The sequence below is a fragment of the Pelobates fuscus genome, chromosome 3 (genome assembly GCF_036172605.1).
Source record: "Pelobates fuscus isolate aPelFus1 chromosome 3, aPelFus1.pri, whole genome shotgun sequence".
Taxonomy (NCBI): Eukaryota; Metazoa; Chordata; class Amphibia; order Anura; family Pelobatidae; genus Pelobates; species Pelobates fuscus.
Genome location: NC_086319.1, coordinates 123,861,041 through 123,880,337, shown reverse-complemented (window position 1 = coordinate 123,880,337; position 19,297 = coordinate 123,861,041).

Genomic DNA, 19,297 nt, shown 5'->3' with positions numbered 1-19,297 from the left:
TATTACCATTTCACAGTTTGATGACACATGTTATTGAAGCTGGTGCTTAAGTTTCAACAAGAATGGTTCAGGGGCAATAATGTAACAAGGTAGATTTTCTTAAGTTTATATATATATATATATATATATATATATATATATTTATTTGTGTGTGTGTGTGTGAATTATTTACATAATCATACATATGTAAAGGAGGAACTGAGGAATTTTGAAACATTTAAATAATTGCATTATATTTTTTTTTTATAGGTGATTTTGGATTTGCAGGGTCAACCAATCCTTCTGTTAAGAAATATGTGGAAATCCAACACCACGGGTTAATCAGACCAAATGGACTCACATCAAGAAAACGAGCATTTATTTTAATACAATTACAGTGGGACCTCGGTTTACGAATTTAATTCGTTCTCCGCGACGTTTCGTATTGCGAAAAATTCGTAAACCAAAACACGGTTTCCCATAGGAATGCATTGAAAACCAATTAATGCGTTCCGGAGGTGAGAAAAAAGTCAAATAAAGTATTTTATCTGTTCAAAACTCTTTATAAAGTGCACTTTAAAGGCATAAATACTGTACAGGGACATGGTTAATCAAGAAATAACATTTCAAACATCCAACTTTATGTTTTAAAACATCACACATCAACTTTTAAAACATGGCAAAGTTTTGATAACATGGTACAGTACACTTTAACTGTACATAAATCACACGTCAACAGGGAAAACATGGAAAATAGCAAAACAATTTCAACACTGTTTGGAAGATGAGGAGGACGAGGGCAATTGGGCAGCACTAACACAAGCCGGTTCTTCTTCATGTCTAGGCTGTTTTTGTAGGAACCTTTCCATTGTCTGCTGCCTCTGGCGCCTTTTAAGCATCCCTCGGAAAGGGGACATGATGTCTGTGTCAAAACTGCTCACAAGTCTGTGGGCTAGAGCCTTATCTGGGTGGTGCTGCTGTACAAAAGTCTGTAGGTTTACCCACATTTGGCATGCCTCCTTGAGTTCCGTGGAAGAGAGCTGTTCCTCACTCATTTCCTCCTCCTCCTCAAATGCGATCTGCTCCTCCATCGACTCCTTCTGCAATTCCACCAGCTCCTCGGTGGTTAGGTCACGGTTGTGTTCCTCCACCAGCTCGTAGACATCCTCCTCAGTCACCTCCAGGCCCATGGTCCTCCCCAAGGAAACAATTTCCTCCAAGACTGTTGACTCTGGTGCAGGTGCAGAAGCACTGGAGGCAGGTTTTACAACACAGTCTGGCCAAAGGTTGCGCCAAGCAGAATTTAGGTTTGTCTGGCTGACCCCGGCCCAGGCAATGGTGATAATCTGCAGACAGCTCACAATGTCAAACTGCTCTCTCCAAAATTCATGGAGGGTGAGGCTTGAGCGATCTGTCATCTCAAAGCATCGCCGGAAAAGCTCCCTTGTGTAGAGTTTTTTAAAATTGGAGATGACCTGCTGGTCCATTGGCTGGAGTAGTGGGGTGGTGTTAGGCGGAAGGAACATGACCTTGATGAAATTAAAGTCCTCCAGCAAGTCTTCCTCGAGGCCTGGAGGATGGGCAGGAGCATTGTCCATGAGCAGCATGGCCTTGAGTGGCAGGTTATTGTCCAGAAGGTACTTCTTCACAGCAGGACCAAAAACCGCATTGACCCACTTCACAAACAAGAGGCGTGTGACCCAAGCCTTTGCGTTAGACTGCCACAAAACGCTCAACTGCTCCTTGTTCACCTTGTGTTTCTTGAAGGCCCGTGGGTTCTCTGAATGGTAGACAAGCAGAGGCTTGATCTTAAGGTCCCCACTGGCGTTGGCGCAGAACAGGAGGGTAAGACGGTCCTTCATCGGCTTGTGGCCAGGCAATGAGGTCTCCTCTTCTGTGATGAAGGTACGCTTTGGCATCCTCTTCCAGAAGAGTCCAGTCTCGTCGCAGTTGAAGACCTGCTGAGGAAGGTAGCCCTCTGAAACTATGACCTCCAGGAACTCCGTAGCAAATTCTTCAGCTGCAGCAACATCGGAACTTGCAGCCTCTCCATGCCTGACCACACTGTGGATGCCAGATCTGTTCTTGAACCTTTCGAACCACCCCCTGCTGGCCTTGAAGCCTTCTGCATCTGCTGACGTTCCTGGCTGTTGTTTGAGGAGGTCAGCGTGCAAGGCCTTGGCTTTTTCGCAGATGATCGCCTTGGTCACTGAGTCCCCTGCACGCTGCTTCTGTTCAATCCAGAGCAGGAGCAACTTCTCGACCTCGTCCAGAACAGGTGGGCGTTGCTTGGAGACCCTGGTGACTCCCTTGGCTGCATCTCTCCCAGTAATCTTCTCTTTCATTTTTAGGATTGTACCGATTGTGGATGCACTCCTTCCATACTCTTTGGCAAGGTCGGTCAATCGCATTCCTCCTTCATGCTTCCTGATGATTTCCTTCTTGTCCTCAAGCAGAATCATCACCTTCTTCCTCTTCCCAGCTTCCACTGCTTTCTTGGGTGCCATGACACCACCGTCCCTATGTATGCAAAAAAAAAATGAAAGATGCTTTACACCCATATGAGCTGGCATGGAAAACAACCCCACAATGCAAAACACACAGTAAAAGGCATGCACAGCACATGAGCTGGCATGGAAACCACAGTAAAAGCCATGCACAGCACATGAGCTGTAACAGGCATGCACAGCACATGAGCTGTAACAGGCATGCACAGCACATGAGCTGGCATGGAAACCACAGTAAAAGCCATGCACAGCACATAAACTGTAACAGGCATGCACAGCACATAAACTGTAACAGGCATGCACAGCACATGAGCTGGAATGGAAACCACAGTAAAAGCCATGCACAGCACATAAACTGTAACAGGCATGCACAGCACATAAACTGTAACAGGCATGCACAGCACATGAGATGGCATGGAAAACAACCCCACATTGCAAAACACACAGTACAGTTGTAACAGGCATGCACAGCACATGAGCTGGCATGAAAAGCAACCCCACAATGCAAAACACACAGTAACAGGCATGCACAGCACATGAGCTGGCATGGAAATCACCCCCAGAATGCAGAACACACAGTAAAAGGCATGCAAACAACCAAGCTCAGCTCCCTACCTTTCCACTTCTTGAGATGCACCAAAAAGGCTCCAAACCCTGCTGCAAATGGCTCCAAAAGGCTCCACAACTTGCTGCAAATGGCTCCAAAAGGCTCCACAACTTGCTGCAAATGGCTCCAAAAGGCTCCACAACTTGCTGCAAAGGGCTCCAAAAGGCTCAACAACTTGCTGCAAATGGCTCCAAAAGGCTCAACAACTTGCTGCAAATGGCTCCAACACCTCCACACTACACACTCACGTGCTACCCACACTTCAGTATGCAGGGGGCGGAGCTATAAACCGGGACACTTGTTTCGTATTGCGAAAAAAATTCGTAAACCGAGGCAATTTTTTTTACGAATTTTCATTCGTAAACCAAATTTTCCGTTAACCGAGGCGTTCTTTAACCGAGGTTCCACTGTAGTTTGTAATTAATATGTAAATCATTTATTTTATTATAGGGAGAAGAGTAGGGGATGGGGAGACACACAAGCTGGAGCAATGACGAAAGGCACAAGGGGGAGAATAGGGCTGACACTCGAGAGAGGAAAGGGGAGGATTGTGAGTTGGGAACAGACACAAGGAGGCAATGTTATATAGGGAGAGGCAATAGGGAGAATAACAAGGGCAGGGGTTTAAAAGGTAGAGGCAAAAAATATATGTGGCTTGGCTGGGCCCTATACTTCCTGAAATTGTTCAAGATGATCAAGTGGGTTTTGTGAAAGGAAGGCAGGGCTCAGAGATTAAAAGGAAGGTGCTGGAATTATTATATAGCCTAAGACAAACTCCTCTGAGGGGATTGTTAGCATCTCTTGTTGCAGAGAAAGCTTTTCACCGTCTCCATCGAGGGTTTCTGGGGGCCGTCTTGAGGCAGTTTGGTTTTCCGCGGCAGGAAGGGCCTTATATAAGAGTCCATCTGCCCAAATCTTAAATGCAGGTTTTGTCTCGAATCATAATTATACAAAATTAGTGCAAGAATTTGTAATGATACTTAATTCATGTGAAGTAAAGTGTATTCCCTCCCTGGTTATAATCTACAGCTGCAAAAAAATGTGCCTCCTACCCAAACTACAATTAATTATCTGGTTTACAAAAGCTATTCACACAATTTCCTTGGCAGAATAAAATGATTTGGGTAGCTACGAGACTTCTTCAACACCCAGTCAATTTGGGAGGTCTTTAAAACCATGTCTATTATAGGGCGGCTATGGTGGGCAACATGGTTTCAGCTCACCTATCCACCTCAATGGGAGGAAATAGAATCCTACTGGACTATCAAAAAGGAAGTACATTATCTCTTATGGCTGCCAGACTGTATGAAATCGGTCTTGCTTAAGATGTGCCTTAAACTAAACTTACCCTAAAACTTTGAGAGCAGGTTAAGTCTATTCTTATCTTAACATCCATAGTAATGTATGAGTATAAAATGGGTGCATGTTTATCAGTTGTTTCAGCAAGATTTTTTGTTTTTTATCACAAATATTTTTATTGAGTATATGAAAAGTACAGACAAAGCAGCAGCATTAACAAAGCATACAATTCCAGACATCAATTGATCAAAAAAGGGGAAAAAGTTTTATACTTTTTTTTTGAGATCCCTAATAAAATCTATTTCAGTTATATACAACAGGTATCTTTCACCATATAAAACAACTAAGAAATTAACAACATACATCCAACATTCGACAAAACACATCAGCAATCTTTGGAGGTCTTAGACCACGGCGGTTATGTAACAAAGGTTTAAGCACTACTGCATTTTGGATTCCTAGTTTTTGATGAATTTAAACCAAGGAGTCCATATCTCACTATACAAAGTAGTTTACTAATTATGCGAGAAGAAACAACGTTCCATTTCCCCCTGAAATGAGATTTGATTATTAGTAGCAGCCCAAGAACGAAGATCAGATGTTTGCCACTCTCTTGCAATACAGATTGTGGTGGCAAGTAAAATGTTAATTTCCAAGAGATAATTTGCTTTATTACCCTTCAGATATTCCATATGAGATAACCACATAGTAGAATTTAAGGAGATTTTTGCTTAAAATATATAATTTAAGATTTTGAGTATTTTAGCTTAAAACCATATGTGGTACAAAGCACCCTTATCCTGATTACATCTCCAACACCTATCAGAAATATTTTTATCAAGCTTAACAATATGAGAAAGCACAAGACACCAGCTGTACAATAATTTGTAGTAAGTTTCTTGCAGATTAATAGAGTGAACCGTTTTCTTGACCATTACCCAAGCTTCAGTCCAGCTGTTCGCCAAAAAAGTATTGTTTAACTAATTTTACCATTTTAAAATAGAGGGTTTTGTTGTATTACTTTAAATATTACATTTTACAGGGACACTATAGGCACTCAGACCACTTCAGCTCATTGTTGTGGTCTGGGTGCAGTGTCCCAGCACCCATAACCCCTTAAGGACGCTGGACGGAAATTTTACGTCATTGCAGCAATCCCCTTAAGGACGCTGGACGGAAAATTTCCGCCAAAAACTAATATTAACCCCAGATTGCGGCAATCGTGGGCTTAATGTTCCTGTAGTGTGTCTCCGTGTCGGAGGCACACTACTATGGTCAGTTTCACTTTCACAGCCCATGTGATCACACGTGCTGCAGTGAAACCCGATCTGTTTCCCTGTAGCTCCTGTGAAGTGCAGGGAGACAGATGGTGCTGATCTGTCTCTGGCTGTAAAAGAAAAGTGTTAGTAATAAAATCCCACCCCCCTCAACTTTTTCAAATACAATTTAACCCCTTCCCCGCCCTTTGATCACTGTCTGCAGTGATCAAAATGCAGATCACGGTATTTCACTGCAATCTGATTTTTCTTTTAACCCTGAGGATTTTTTTTTTTTATTTACTCCTCAGGGGTTACATTTATTTAGTTAGTTACTTAAATATTTGTAAAACATTTATTTATTTAGCTAGGGTGGGTAGTAGTTAGTGGGGAGATTGGGGAATTTACTGTTAGGCTAGTTAGGGGTTAAAAGTTACAAATAAAAAGTGAAAAAAACCTTTGAAACTTTTTAAAATAGTAAAATAAGCTGTTAAAAGCTAAACAAAAAAAAACATTTCAAAGTAAAAAAAATGTGTATTACCGCTACACTTCGTACAGGCTAGCGAAAAAATGATACCACGCTAAGGTTTCAAATATGCCTTTTGAAACACCCTGGGGTGTCTTCTTTAGGAATTGGTATGCTTTGTGAAGTAATTGGTAAACACAACCTATTAAAAATATTCCAAAGTGCAACGCCAAAAACCATCTGGGTTTCTAAGGAAGGACAAAACTATAAGGCCTCAGATCCCAAGGTGGGCCTGGCCCCTGTTGGCCACACTGGGCCTAGCTGACCAACCTGTAGCCGCCACCATCCACCCTCGAATGACGCCCACGGAGGACAAAGACGTCCCCACACCCAGAGGGAAACGAGGCAACGCGACCTGACCACAAGTCTACCGCCACAAAGTTCTGTTTTAACTCCGGGACACTTTATGTTATGCTATGTTACTGATTTACTTTTATTTAGCCTCCACATACCGACAGCTGGGCATATTTCAAGTGAGATAATTGCCTTAACCTACCCACCAGACCATTAGGAAATGATTGTTACACCCAGAGATTGGGTTTCTGTGCTCCGGTGCATGATATTGCACACCCCCCCCCCCCTTTGGCCCCAAGGTACAGGGGCGCTACACTCCATGGAGCCTCCCTACGTGAGCCTACTACTGGTCTGTCCACACACGACTCTGCAACCTGCAGATCACATAGTCGGACCACAACCGCTCACACAGGCCCCACTTCCCCCAGACTATATATACTAGCTGTGCTTCACACATAACAAATGTCACAAACAATAGCGTATCACCCAGCCCATGCACACCTCACGCCTCCCTACAGGACACAGGGCAGCGCAAACCTCAGTGACTCACTCCTAGACACAGTGGGTCAACAGCTCTCAAAACCGCGGGGGTCCAACCTCAAACAGGCTATGACGGTGACGCCAGGTGTAGCCACCGAGGGCAACCCAGAACGCACCCCAGTCCACTTAAAACTAAAAACTATCACTCAAACATGAAAAATAGCACTCATAGGGCTTCAAAATAAAGCAGATCAGATTTATTGTAAGCAGATGCAGACGTGCATTTGTTTCAGTCCAATGTTTCAGTCCAACTACCTTGATATATTAAGACATGTTTGGTAATTTGGACTGAAATTGTATGCTAATGCACAGCAGTAAAAAAAATCTTGTTTTTTGTTTTAAGTAATAAGAGTGTACTCTTCATTTTGGCTGACAACTGGATGATTTCAGTCAACGCCAATTAAATTTGCATAGGAAAGCATTGGGGGGCTATTGCGCATGTTTGGCAATATGCTGCGCATCACCGCACCAATCGGAATCTTCTCATAGAGATGCATTGCATCAAAGCATCTCTATGGGGAGCGTCCATGCAGTGCGTGGAGATGCTAAACATAGGTGCTGCACACTGTGTAGCACTGGACTAGGAAGCATCTCTAGTGGCCGTCTGAGTGACTGTCACTAGAGATGTGCCTAGGCAACAATGTAAACATTGCCTTTTTTCTGAAAAGGTAGCATTTACAGTGCTCAGCCTACAGGAACAGACAATAGACACCAGAACCACTACATCAACTGTAGTAGTTCTGGTGACTATAGTGTCCCTTTAATATCACATCTTTCTCTCACCAGCCGACTTTCAGGGAGAGCAGGAGACACAAGTGAAGTTTGTTTGTCTTTCTCCACCAAACCCCTTTCACGTGTCTCTCAGCCCCAGCCCCTTTGTCTCTTTCCCCGGCCCCAGCAACTCTATGTGTATCTTTCCCCACAGCTCCTCTGTGTGTCTCATTCTCTCCTTCCCCACTCCCTCTGTGTGTCTCGTGTTCGTCTTCCCCAGCTCCTCTGTGTGTGTCTCCTGTTCCCCTTTTCCAACCCGTCTGTCTCTTTCTCCCCACACACCTCCGTGTGTCTTTTTTTTTTTTTAATATCTGTTTTTTATTGTTTTTTCAGAAGAACATAACATTTGACATTGGGGGTACAGAATGAAAAAAGGGGGGGGTAACATGTACAAACAGTACAAGGTCCACATTATAGAGATCACATTACATGGGTATGTATGTCAGCCACATATACGGGTCACGGTGTACATTCATTTTTGTGCATCAGCACTTAGTCTTCTTTTCCAATCTCAATATAACAGTTAGCTTATCTACTTTACATCCTACGCGAGGGCCTTGCTCCGCTCCCTTAGGAGACTTCAAGTTTTGCAAACCACTTTAGTGTATACCATCCATAGTTGAGTGCAGTATATGGTAGCCGCTGTGGCTAAGCATTTATTGGGAGACTGTGGTTATACCGTGTAGTGTGTCGTGTTCGACGTGTGTCTTTTTTCTCCCCAACCCCTTCATGTGTCTCATTACCCCACAGCCCTCCATGTGTCTCAGTAGCCCCCCAGCCCTTCAGGTGTCCTATTAGCCCTCTCTCCTAGTACCCCATGTGTCCCTATAGTTCTCTCAGCCCTCCATGTGTGCCTATAGCCCCCTCCCAACCCTCCATGTGTCTAGGGTGACCAGATTTTGAAAAAAAATAAAAATGGGACACCCATTAGCGATACAAAAATCGCTAAAAGAAAAACAAAACAGAGAAATACATACACACTAGAAGTCTTTAACCTCTTCTTGGCCAAAAATGACTGTTACAGCTCATCCCCTTTCTGGTACTCAAATGAGTAATTTCATTTACATTTTGTAGGAGCATGATCATCAGAGCACACACATTAGACCAGTGCCATCGTAACAGCATAATGGGCAAACCAATGCACTGGGGCCCTGACTACGCAACCACTCAAAGGAATAAAAATATAAATTATCAATAAACTGAGGCTTATATTTATTGGTACCTCCAACAAATACAATCAGTGGCGTACATACCAGTGGCGACCCGTAATGTATGCCAGTGCGGCCAGCCTCTTCTCCTGGGGGGCCCAGGAGCTAGCCACCTCAGGGTCCCCCGAGGTTGGCCCTGGTGTCACCGGGTTACACCGGTGTCACCTGGTTACAGCAGGGCCAGCAACACCACTGGACCCCAGGGAACCCCCTCAGCCCTCCAAAAGGTAAGGAGGCTGGGGGATTAAATTTTACAAAAAACATGTGTGTGTTAGAGTGTGTGTGTGTGTGTTAGAGTGTGTGTGTTAGTGTTAGAGTGTGTGTGTTAGTGTGTGTGTTAGAGTGTGTGTTAGTGTTAGAGTGTGTGTGTGTTAGTGTTAGAGTCTGTGTGTGTTAGAGTGTGTGTGTGAGTTAGTGTTAGAGTGTTAGTGTTAGAGTGTGTGTGTTAGTGTTAGAGTGTGTCAGTGAGTGTGTTACTGTGTGTGTCTGTTACTGAGTGTGTTAGTATGTGTGCGTCTGTTAGTGAGTGTGTGTTTTGTAAGTGAGTGTGTATGTGTCTGCCTGTCAGTGAGTGTGTATGTATGTCTGTCACTGAGTGTGTGTCTGTCAGTAAATGTGTGTGTCTGTTAACTAGTGTGTATACGTTTGTTCGGGAGAGTGTGTGTGTGTCTGTTAGCTAGTGTGTATGCGTCTGTTCATGAGAGTGTGTGTGTGTCTTAAGCACTTACCTTTCTCCAGCACCGGACTCCCTTGGCGCTGGGGATCTCTCCGCCCCGATCCGCCTCTCAGCTCCAAATGCGCACGCGTGGCAAGACCCGCGCGCACATTCAAACCGCCCATAGGAAAGCATTACTCAATGCTTTTCTATGGACGTTCAGCATCTTCTCGCTGTGATTTTCACAGTGAGAATCGCGGAAGCTCCTCTAGCGGCTGTCAATGAGACAACCACTAGAGGCTGGATTAACCCTCAGTGAAACATAGCAGTTTCTCTCAAACTGCTATGTTTTCAGCTGCAGGGAGAAAACTAGAGGGACCTGGCAACCAGACCACTTCATTGAGCTGATGTGATCTGGGTGTCTGTAGTGGTCCTTTAAGTGTATGTGTATCTGCATGCACTGGCGTACATACCGCGGTCGCAGCCATGCGACCCCTGCGACCAGGTGCCCGCCGCCATGTGTTGCGGCCCCAACCTGCACAGAGTAAGCGCGCGGGGGGTGGGGAGGGGGCCACGGGTCAGTTTTTGCACCGGGGCCCCATGGGTTGTGTGTACGCCACTGAATACAATACTTACACACACAGATAGACTGCTGAATACACACACACACACACTGCTGAATACACACAAACCGCAAAAAACACACACAGACTGCTGAATACACATATATAGAGACTGCTGTATATATACACAGGTTGCTAAATACACACACATACAGACTGCTGTACACGCACACAGAGACTGGTGACTACACACACACAGGCTGCTACATACACATATAGAGCCTGCTGAACACGCACACAGACTGCTAAATACGCACACAGACTGCTGAATACGCACACAGACTGCTGAACATGCACACAGACTGGTGAATACGCACACAGACTGCTGAATACACACACACAGACTGCAGTGAGGGGTGCAGTGTGTGTGGGGGGTGCAGTGTGTGTGGGGGTGATATGTGTGGTTGGGGGTGCAGGGTGTGTGGAGGGGTTCTGTGTGTGTGTGCAGGGGTTCTGTGTGTGTGCAGGGGCTCTGTGTGTGTGGAGGGGTTCTGTGTGTGTGAAGGGGTTCTGTGTGTGGAGGGGTTCTGTGTGTGAAGGGGTTCTGTGTGTGTGGAGGGGTTCTGTGTGTGTGGAGGGGTTCTGTGTGTGTGAAGGGGTTCTGTGTGTGTGGAGGGGTTCTGTGTGTGTGAAGGGGTTATGTGTGTAGGGGTTCTGTGTGTGTGGAAGCTCCCCTACTGTGGTCTGCCTGCTCGGCCACGCTACATTCTGTGACTGGCATATTTGTGTACGGCACATACCGAGGACGTACGGAACAATAATAAATGAAGCAGAAGTAGTAAGAGCAAAGTCAGTTGAGGTGTGCCGAAACTGACGTGAGGTTAGACCTGTAAAAGAGGGCAAAAATATAAGAAGCGACTCTTAAAAGACAGATACCTTTATAAAGCAGATCATTATATAGACATTCCACAGGAAACCAGTGTTACTTCTATCTCATGAGTGGGTATGAATCTGCAGTATGCGGACGATTCCCACCGACCCATCTTTTTAATGATGTGAGTAAGTGCGTGATTTCCAGAGGCAGCTGTGGCTGCTCTAATGCGGAATGAACGACCCGAGAAGGAATGTGGGTTATGTCCTAGTCATGTAAAGGATGAAATGTATAGTGGTTAGGGGTTTCCCTTGAATAGCTAATAGTGGGGAAACAGGGATGGAAGTGAGTTGAGAATCCACTAGATTATCCAAAACGTGGATAGGAAAAGATTTGGTAGAGGTAGGCTAATATTTAATCTGAGAATAGATAACGTGTATGCCTGTCAAGTAAGGTTTCATAGTATTGTAAACTAATTTAAGAGAAAAGTGGCAAAAGTTGTGAATGCGATCAGTTTCAAAATGGAAAGCATTAATTACGCAATAATCATGAACAAAACTTTAAACTCATACGTTCTCTGGAAAAGGCTTTCTGAAATTAAGGAATAACCAGCCTATGCGAGCGACCTACTATGGAGCAACCGAGTATTTAACGCCTAATTGGGACTGTGAAGCTTTGAGGCTCCCAGGGTTGCGAGTTTCTAATGGATGAAGAGAAAAATTCCTGCAAATTAGAGCGTGAGAGAGCGTCAGCTGCGTAATTCTGAATACCAGGAACGTTATGCAATATTGAAGATTTGCCGTCAGCCAGGTAAGACTCCTAACCAAGTACATAATCGAGAGGGACTGAGAGCGGCCTTCGTTGACGATATTACAAGTCGCCAAGATATTGGAAAAGCTTCTGACCGACTGCCCTCTCCACTCGTTGCCCCTTATATGTGTAGCTGCTACGATTGGGTATATATCCACTAGCGCTGAGGTGGTATTTAAATTTATAAGTGAGGTAAACTCAATTGGCCAAGAGACGTGTATCCATTAGTTACCAAAATCGCTGCATAATCTATGGTACCTGATGCGTCAGTCTGAACCACAGGGGAATTGTCATAAATGGGGGGAAGAAATAGCGACCTGCCATTCCCAAAGACAGGAAGAGAAGCCGCATTTCAAGATCATCTCTAGCTGGATGGTCTACGAGAGCTGTGGGTCGTCATCTGGGAGACCATGCAAGAGAGACAGGAATCTGGAAATTAAAACCTGCCTTGTGAAATTCTTCTCATTACAAAATTGAGTTAACAGAGTAGTGACTGTAGCTGATTCCTGGTGTAAATGCCTTGTGACGTGCAGATGTTGATGTAAGAAATAAATGTATCTACTGACCCTTGTGGCAGGCTGGCCTGCATAGAAATAGAACTGAGTGTAATCCCTAGTAATGTAAAGTCGGTGTTGGGACCTACTGTTTTGTCCGGGAACTTCTAAAACTTTGAATAGAGTGACCATGTGATTAAGGCTGTGTGGCGTGGTGTGGTGCGATGGTGAGGAAGTTGTCTAAGTTGACTTTTGGACATCTGCATATGCTCCATCGGATGTCGTACTGATAATCTGCGTTAGCGTTACTGGTAGAGGGAATTTGCTAAGTTTCTCGTACAAAATTTGATCGTATGAGCTGCTGTTGAGCAAATGGCACAGGAAGGTGCTTTGAGACCCGAAAATTGCGTTAGAAACAGTTGTGTGTGTAACTGACCCCAAACGATGTTTGTATTGTATTCTCTCCGAGCCTGATCTGAGAGGGGTGCTAGTAACTGACAGAACATCTCCTAGTATAGAAGCATTAGACATGCTAAGGAAGTGAAGCAGATGCTTAGTTAGTATAGTACCATATAGACCTGCCGTAACCCAGCTTACTAGAGTAGTGCCTACAGGCGAAATTGTATTAACTAGCTTATGTTGGTGACAGGTGACGCCCTACTTGCCAAGTGGCTTTGAGAGGCTCTACCTATCATTTGGCTCGTGGGGCCTTTGTGCCACTGAGGTGGGTGGCGGGGTGTTGGCCTCTCAGTGACCGTAACAGAATGTAATATCGACTGGCCGTGACGGGTGAGGCCCTAACTATGATTTGAAGCAAGGCTATAACTATGCGTTGGGCCGATTGGGCACGAACCTCTGAACGGAAGGGCTGATTGTATGCCTTGCGGGACCACTTTGACTAATAGGCGGAGAGGCCTACGGGACCATACCTAATTTGGCGAGAGTTTAAACTTACTCCTGATCCCACCTGGTTTTATTAGTTACCTCACCTGCTGATTGTCCTGAGCAACGTATACTGTAGTTGAAAATGAACCTACATGACCCGTACATGTAGACTAATGTTACGAAGATTTGACTTGTGTTGATAGGGTGATAACTAGAACTCTTTAACTGCTGCATTTGCGTTTTAACCAAGAAGGATGGAATATCTTATAACAGGAGAAAATAAAACATAATTAATTGTCATCTTAATTACTTAGCGTAGCTTAGTTAGCAATAAGTAATGCCCCAGACAGAAGCTGAGCATGATATTAACCATAGTATAACATGCTTATATACTCAAAACACACAATTGCTTTAAGGAAAATACTTTAGTAAATTAATGATCCTGTCATTGTACACGTTACATTTGTGTATGTATATGGACAAAGGTACAGGAAAAGAACATAATAATGAAGGATTATATCAGTGCTGTTTAAACGGAATGAACTATTACTGCTATGACGGAGCGAAAAACCAGCGTGGTACTACTTGATAGTTTATATGATACCATAAGAAATATAACGATGAAGGTTCATTTAAAAATAAACAACAGTTTGCATAAAATAAACGAAAAAGATTGTATGAGAGTGTCTCCATTACCGGCCGCTGTAAGCATACAAATGGTTAAACATATGACTTTAAGTGAACGGACACTAGACGTAGAAAGAATGTAACTGCCGGTACTCCCTGTAACTTGTAATGTGTGCTGGGGTAACCACCTTAGCGCTTAATCAGAAATGTTCATGAAAATGTATAACAACATGCTATAAAGGGCCAACGATAGACTGGCTGCCCGGCAAATGCTAAAAATGGGAACACGGTAAGCTTAATAGGCACCCTAATCATTACTGCTTTTAGAAGAAGTCAACTATAACTGAGCGCCCAATGTAGTATAATAAATAAGTTGAGACCTTTTAAAATGAAGAGGCGTATTTAAGCAAGAAGGCACCGTTGTAATCAGAGATGGTAATTGTATGAACTTTAACCAGAGGGAAGATAAACTAACTTAACTTGACATCTAATTTAAATACAGCCTAGTGTAATTAGGAACATGAGATGCAGGAGACAGAAGTGGGCGTAAAATAATCTTATTTAACAAGCTTACATATACCAAAACACCTTAACTATGGTTTAAGAAAATTAATACACCGTGAATATATGACCTTAATTGCCCTAAAACATCCTGATTAGGATATTGATGTTCGTTTTTAATTTAGACATAAATACAATGAAAAGGCTGATTTTAAAGAAAGACTCATATGTACAGGAATAGTAATTTAGGCAAACGGACAACTAAACATTCATAAATGGTACTGAGCTGACGACAGTTAACCGAAAGCCAGACCACGCGAAATGCCGTGGTACATAATGACCGATTAACGTGAGTGTTATAGAATTGAATGAAAGTTTAGGCGAAGATGTGAATGAAGATAAGTACAGGGAAACGTGCGAATGACAGAGTATAACTAACGGTGTAGCCGTACGATTGCTGGCTGTTTAGTGATACTCCTCAGACAGATTAGTGTATATAAAAGGGCGTATACATATAACTGTACTAAGAAAAACACAGTAGATGACAACAATAGTACAAAGCTTATTGACGGCCAAATGAAGAATCTTTGGCAATTATATACTATAAGATAATATCAAAAGTAGACAGCTGCTGCTGTATAAATGTACATAAGAGCATGGAGAGCGTGTGTGCATGCTTTCATTACCACAACTAAATTGTCAGAGGAATACAGTTGCAAATAATTGCCACACCATAAAAAAACGAAATTTAACCAGAACCGTATAAATACCATAAACTTAACTTTTAATGTATACAGAGCGTGTGGAGCCGTTAGGCACCCGACACCAGCAGGACCTAGACCCATCTGATAATTAAATTCAGTTTTTTGACACAGTGTAAAATGTGAAAAAGTATATGAAAGTTTATACAAACCTTTAAATGAATGAAACCCATATATATTGACCATAGCCACAAGGTGGCGATATTTAGCCCCACCTACTGAGTAAACGACATTCTGACAGTTAAAACCTTTTACTTTTTTAAACCAAAACAGCGTAGATAAATTATACAAAGAAGTATTATACACACCTCTAGAGAGGCATTCTGAGGTGTTCTCTATATCGCTACAAATAATTATTTTTTTCTTATTATGTTAAACAGGTTGCTTATGAAAAATGAAACAATTGCTAGCTGGGGCACAATCTATAAAAGAAATAACAGCTTCATAAAATCAATGTATTTGTACATTTTCTAAAATGCAATGAACGTCTGTCCAATGTTGCGAAAACATTAACAGCAAGATAAACATATGTAAGAGGTAGCTACAAAACAGTATTGCAGCGTCTGAATGGTAAAACGAAGCCGGTACGCGGCATGCAAGCGAGTATGCACCCTTTATGTGCCGTGCCCCTGTGAGTACGTGGGGGGTCCCTTTGAGGCTAGCACGTTGCCGGGGAGCCTGAGGGACGAAGGGGTTCCCTAACTAATGCTGCTCGTGGCACTGGATGCGCCCGTGCAGTCACTCACTGTTTTACCCGTGGGACAGCCTTGTACAGCGGTTTAGGCTTCCATTTACCGGCCCGACCTCGATATGATGACCCTATCTCGCTTGCCGCCGCGTCTGGATTACGTGAACCGGAAGTAGAACGAATCACTTCCGAGATCGTCGACAGGTAAGCAGGGGCTCACCGGGTTTAAATAGGGATGATAGTGCCTCCCACAATTACAGGCCAAGCCTTCTATACATATATAAATATATGTGTATATGCATATGTACATATATGTATATTTTTGATATTTTCATTTTTATTACTTTACATTTTCTATGGAATAGTGTATACAATTTAGACGCACTTTTTTCAGTATGTAGTATATTTTTGTAGTTTTTCCAATTCTCTCTTGTATATATCACCCCCTTATCTTTTTTACTCACCTCTTATTCCTATATTTTGATTCACCCCTTATTCTTATACCTTTACACTACATATCTATTGTATAATTACCAATATAGTACCTTGGGATGTTTCGATCCAATAATTCTCTGTATTTTTTTTTACTAATTAGTCTTTAAGTTCTTACTAATGTGCCTTTCATTCTTATTTTTTGTATTTTTACATTGATATGGACATGCATTGTCCAAATGATGGATTTTATGTGAAGAGAAATCTATCAGAAGTATGGAGGAAACCAACGGACCATATGAAACGCATTTGCGTTCCAGACCCACATTGCTGATGTCATCATCGATCGCTGCCCGAGATCTATCACTTCCGGGTTGGTGGAACGTATTTGCATTCCAGTGAAGCCGGCCAGAACACCTTTTAAGGACATACCTATCTGACTGATTGGCAATAGATAAAAACAAAAAACAAGTTAAAATCCATAATCAGGGGGGCGGGGCCTGAACGCAGAGCCGAGAGGACGCTTGTCTCAGGGGCTCCGGCTACTTCATACAGTTAAAGCGAATTTAAGAAAAGAAAACGACGATTAAGCGGCAAATAAAGGTCTCCCAGCACAAAGGGACACCGAGGTGCACACGCAGATATCAGTTAAGAGGCAAAAAAAGAGGTACGCACCCGGTACCCTGGCAAGGCCTACCAGCATGGTGGACGCGAGAGAGGTGGCCGCTCTCCTGCTCCCCAACACGACTGGAGACCTGATCTGGGGCCCTCGTTCCCCCCCCTGTGGCCTGGTGGGGGTTATCCCGGGCCGTCCCCAAGCATCTGAGTGCGCTACAGCGACGGGCACTCCTTCCGACTCAACAAATATGGCGGATGCCATGAGGCACTTAGACACAACTGAAGACCAGCCAGACATCTTGGTTAGGCTGGACAGAGCTTTTGCAAAGTTCTGGCGCAACCTCGAGGAGAGAATGCATCTCGCTGCCCAACAGCAGCCTAAGAATTGCTCCCCTCCACTCCTAACCAAGCGAAAGACTCCTGCAACTCCAGAGAAGACGAAGGCCCCAAAATGGCGGCAAGGTGGGAGGATCCCGTCGCTCCGGCGCACCTTCACACGGCGCCTCAGACAGAGACACATTTGCACAAGCACTTCGAGCACCCAGAAGACACTCACGCAGCAGAGCCGACAGCGGACCACAAGCATACCTACAAGCACTGCTCCTAAGGGAAAGCTCCATGGAGACTCAGCACGGATTTCTGGCAGTGACCGGAGCGAGCAGCATATCTACCCACACACCGCCAGTCCGAGGGGAATGCGGTACACATCAGAGCAGCAACTGTCAGCGCGAGGGGAACACATCCACCCCAACAAGGCATCAGAAGAAACACCTCGAGAAGGGGACTTAATGTTAGGGTTCCAACGATGGGAGTCGGCTGACTGCTACATGCAAACATGGAAGACCCCTATAGCTATGGACGTTCAGCAGAGAACCATGCACAACATAGGGGGCGAGTAATGGACAGACCGCAGACCAGTACTTGAAATCCTGTTGGGGTTACTTGTTTGGTGGTTCTGTGGACTTTCCGCATTCACGTATAGTTTATCTATGTTTGTTAGTGTGTTATTAGTTGCTCTCCTCACTCACGCTGCACCTGAGCTTATATGTACTAATTATCATAATAGGTACTTCCTTGTTTTTGCAGCTGAGGCTTAAATGTTTTTGCTACATAAAGCATAACCGCGAAAACGCAACCTTACCCAAAGTTAGCTAAGACTACAAGCCACGAAACGTTATGTACACAGCCTCTGTCTTGATCGATAGATACTAGACAGCATTGTTTAAAGAATGCCCCGCTAAGGAGAATATTTATTGTTGTTTTCAACATAAGAGTGCCAACACATGTCACAGGTAGCTACCCGCTACACACATAAGTAGACGGTCTACAGACCGCAGTATCCCACCCCCCCCCTCCCCCCCGCCTGACACCAGCTCAGCCCGAAGAAACATGCTGCCCAAGGGCATAAATTTACAGCCACATAAAGCTCATGGGCCGGGAGACGGAATACCACGTGCAGTTATGCTTTAAGTTTTAATGTTGTTTTATTGTTGGTTAGGCCTAGCACCACGGGTATAGGTGGAGTATGTTATTTTATTATTTTATCACACTCACATAAACTGACCCTCGAAACATAGCCTGTTAACGACAAGCACATTAAGCCCACGAACATGCCATGTGGGCCCACAGTTTAGCATTAATTTCCCAGTCACCCTATCTGTGCTAGACTGAAAAGCTGCTGCAAACACCTACTTCACGACTAAAATGTTCAGATATGTATTAAGCCTGTGGTTACGATGCTTCGTTACTTTTACTACTGATCGTTCAACTTGTTGGTATAACTATGCTACACCTTATTCATATAAAATGAGGCTGATACTCACAGGAGATGCTATATTGTGTTATCCTGCTCCCAACCTGTACAAAAATGTGCATTCCCTACTCTTTATTCTGTACCCCGTCATATATATGCCTCAATAAAAGAAAGATGGACAAAAAAAAAAAAAAATCCATAATCAGCGAAGCCTTTAATTAAAATAATAATAATAATAACAAGCAAGTATTTAACCAGGAAAGGCACATTCAGATTACTCTGGTTTTTAAGTACGTCCTGGGGATGTTAACCTTAGCCCAACATCCAGGGGTTGTTACTATTACTCAATTTAATGGTACTCATTTTATTTACTTCGAAAGGATGAAGGGCTGAGTCAAAAGAAAGGACACGGGAAAGAATTTGGAAAATAAATAAATGCTGGAGAAAAAAAATGAATGCAGGCCACAATAAAAAATAATCCATCTTCTTGGTTGGCTAGCAAGTCATGAGAGAATTGAGACTTCTAGTTAAGTGATTAACCCTAAGTATAAAATTTGCTTTTGTAAATTTGGCTGAATTAGGCCTTGATGTAATATTTCGGGGTAAACTTTTAAAATGGTTTAATATTTAGAAAATGTTTTATATTTTTTTG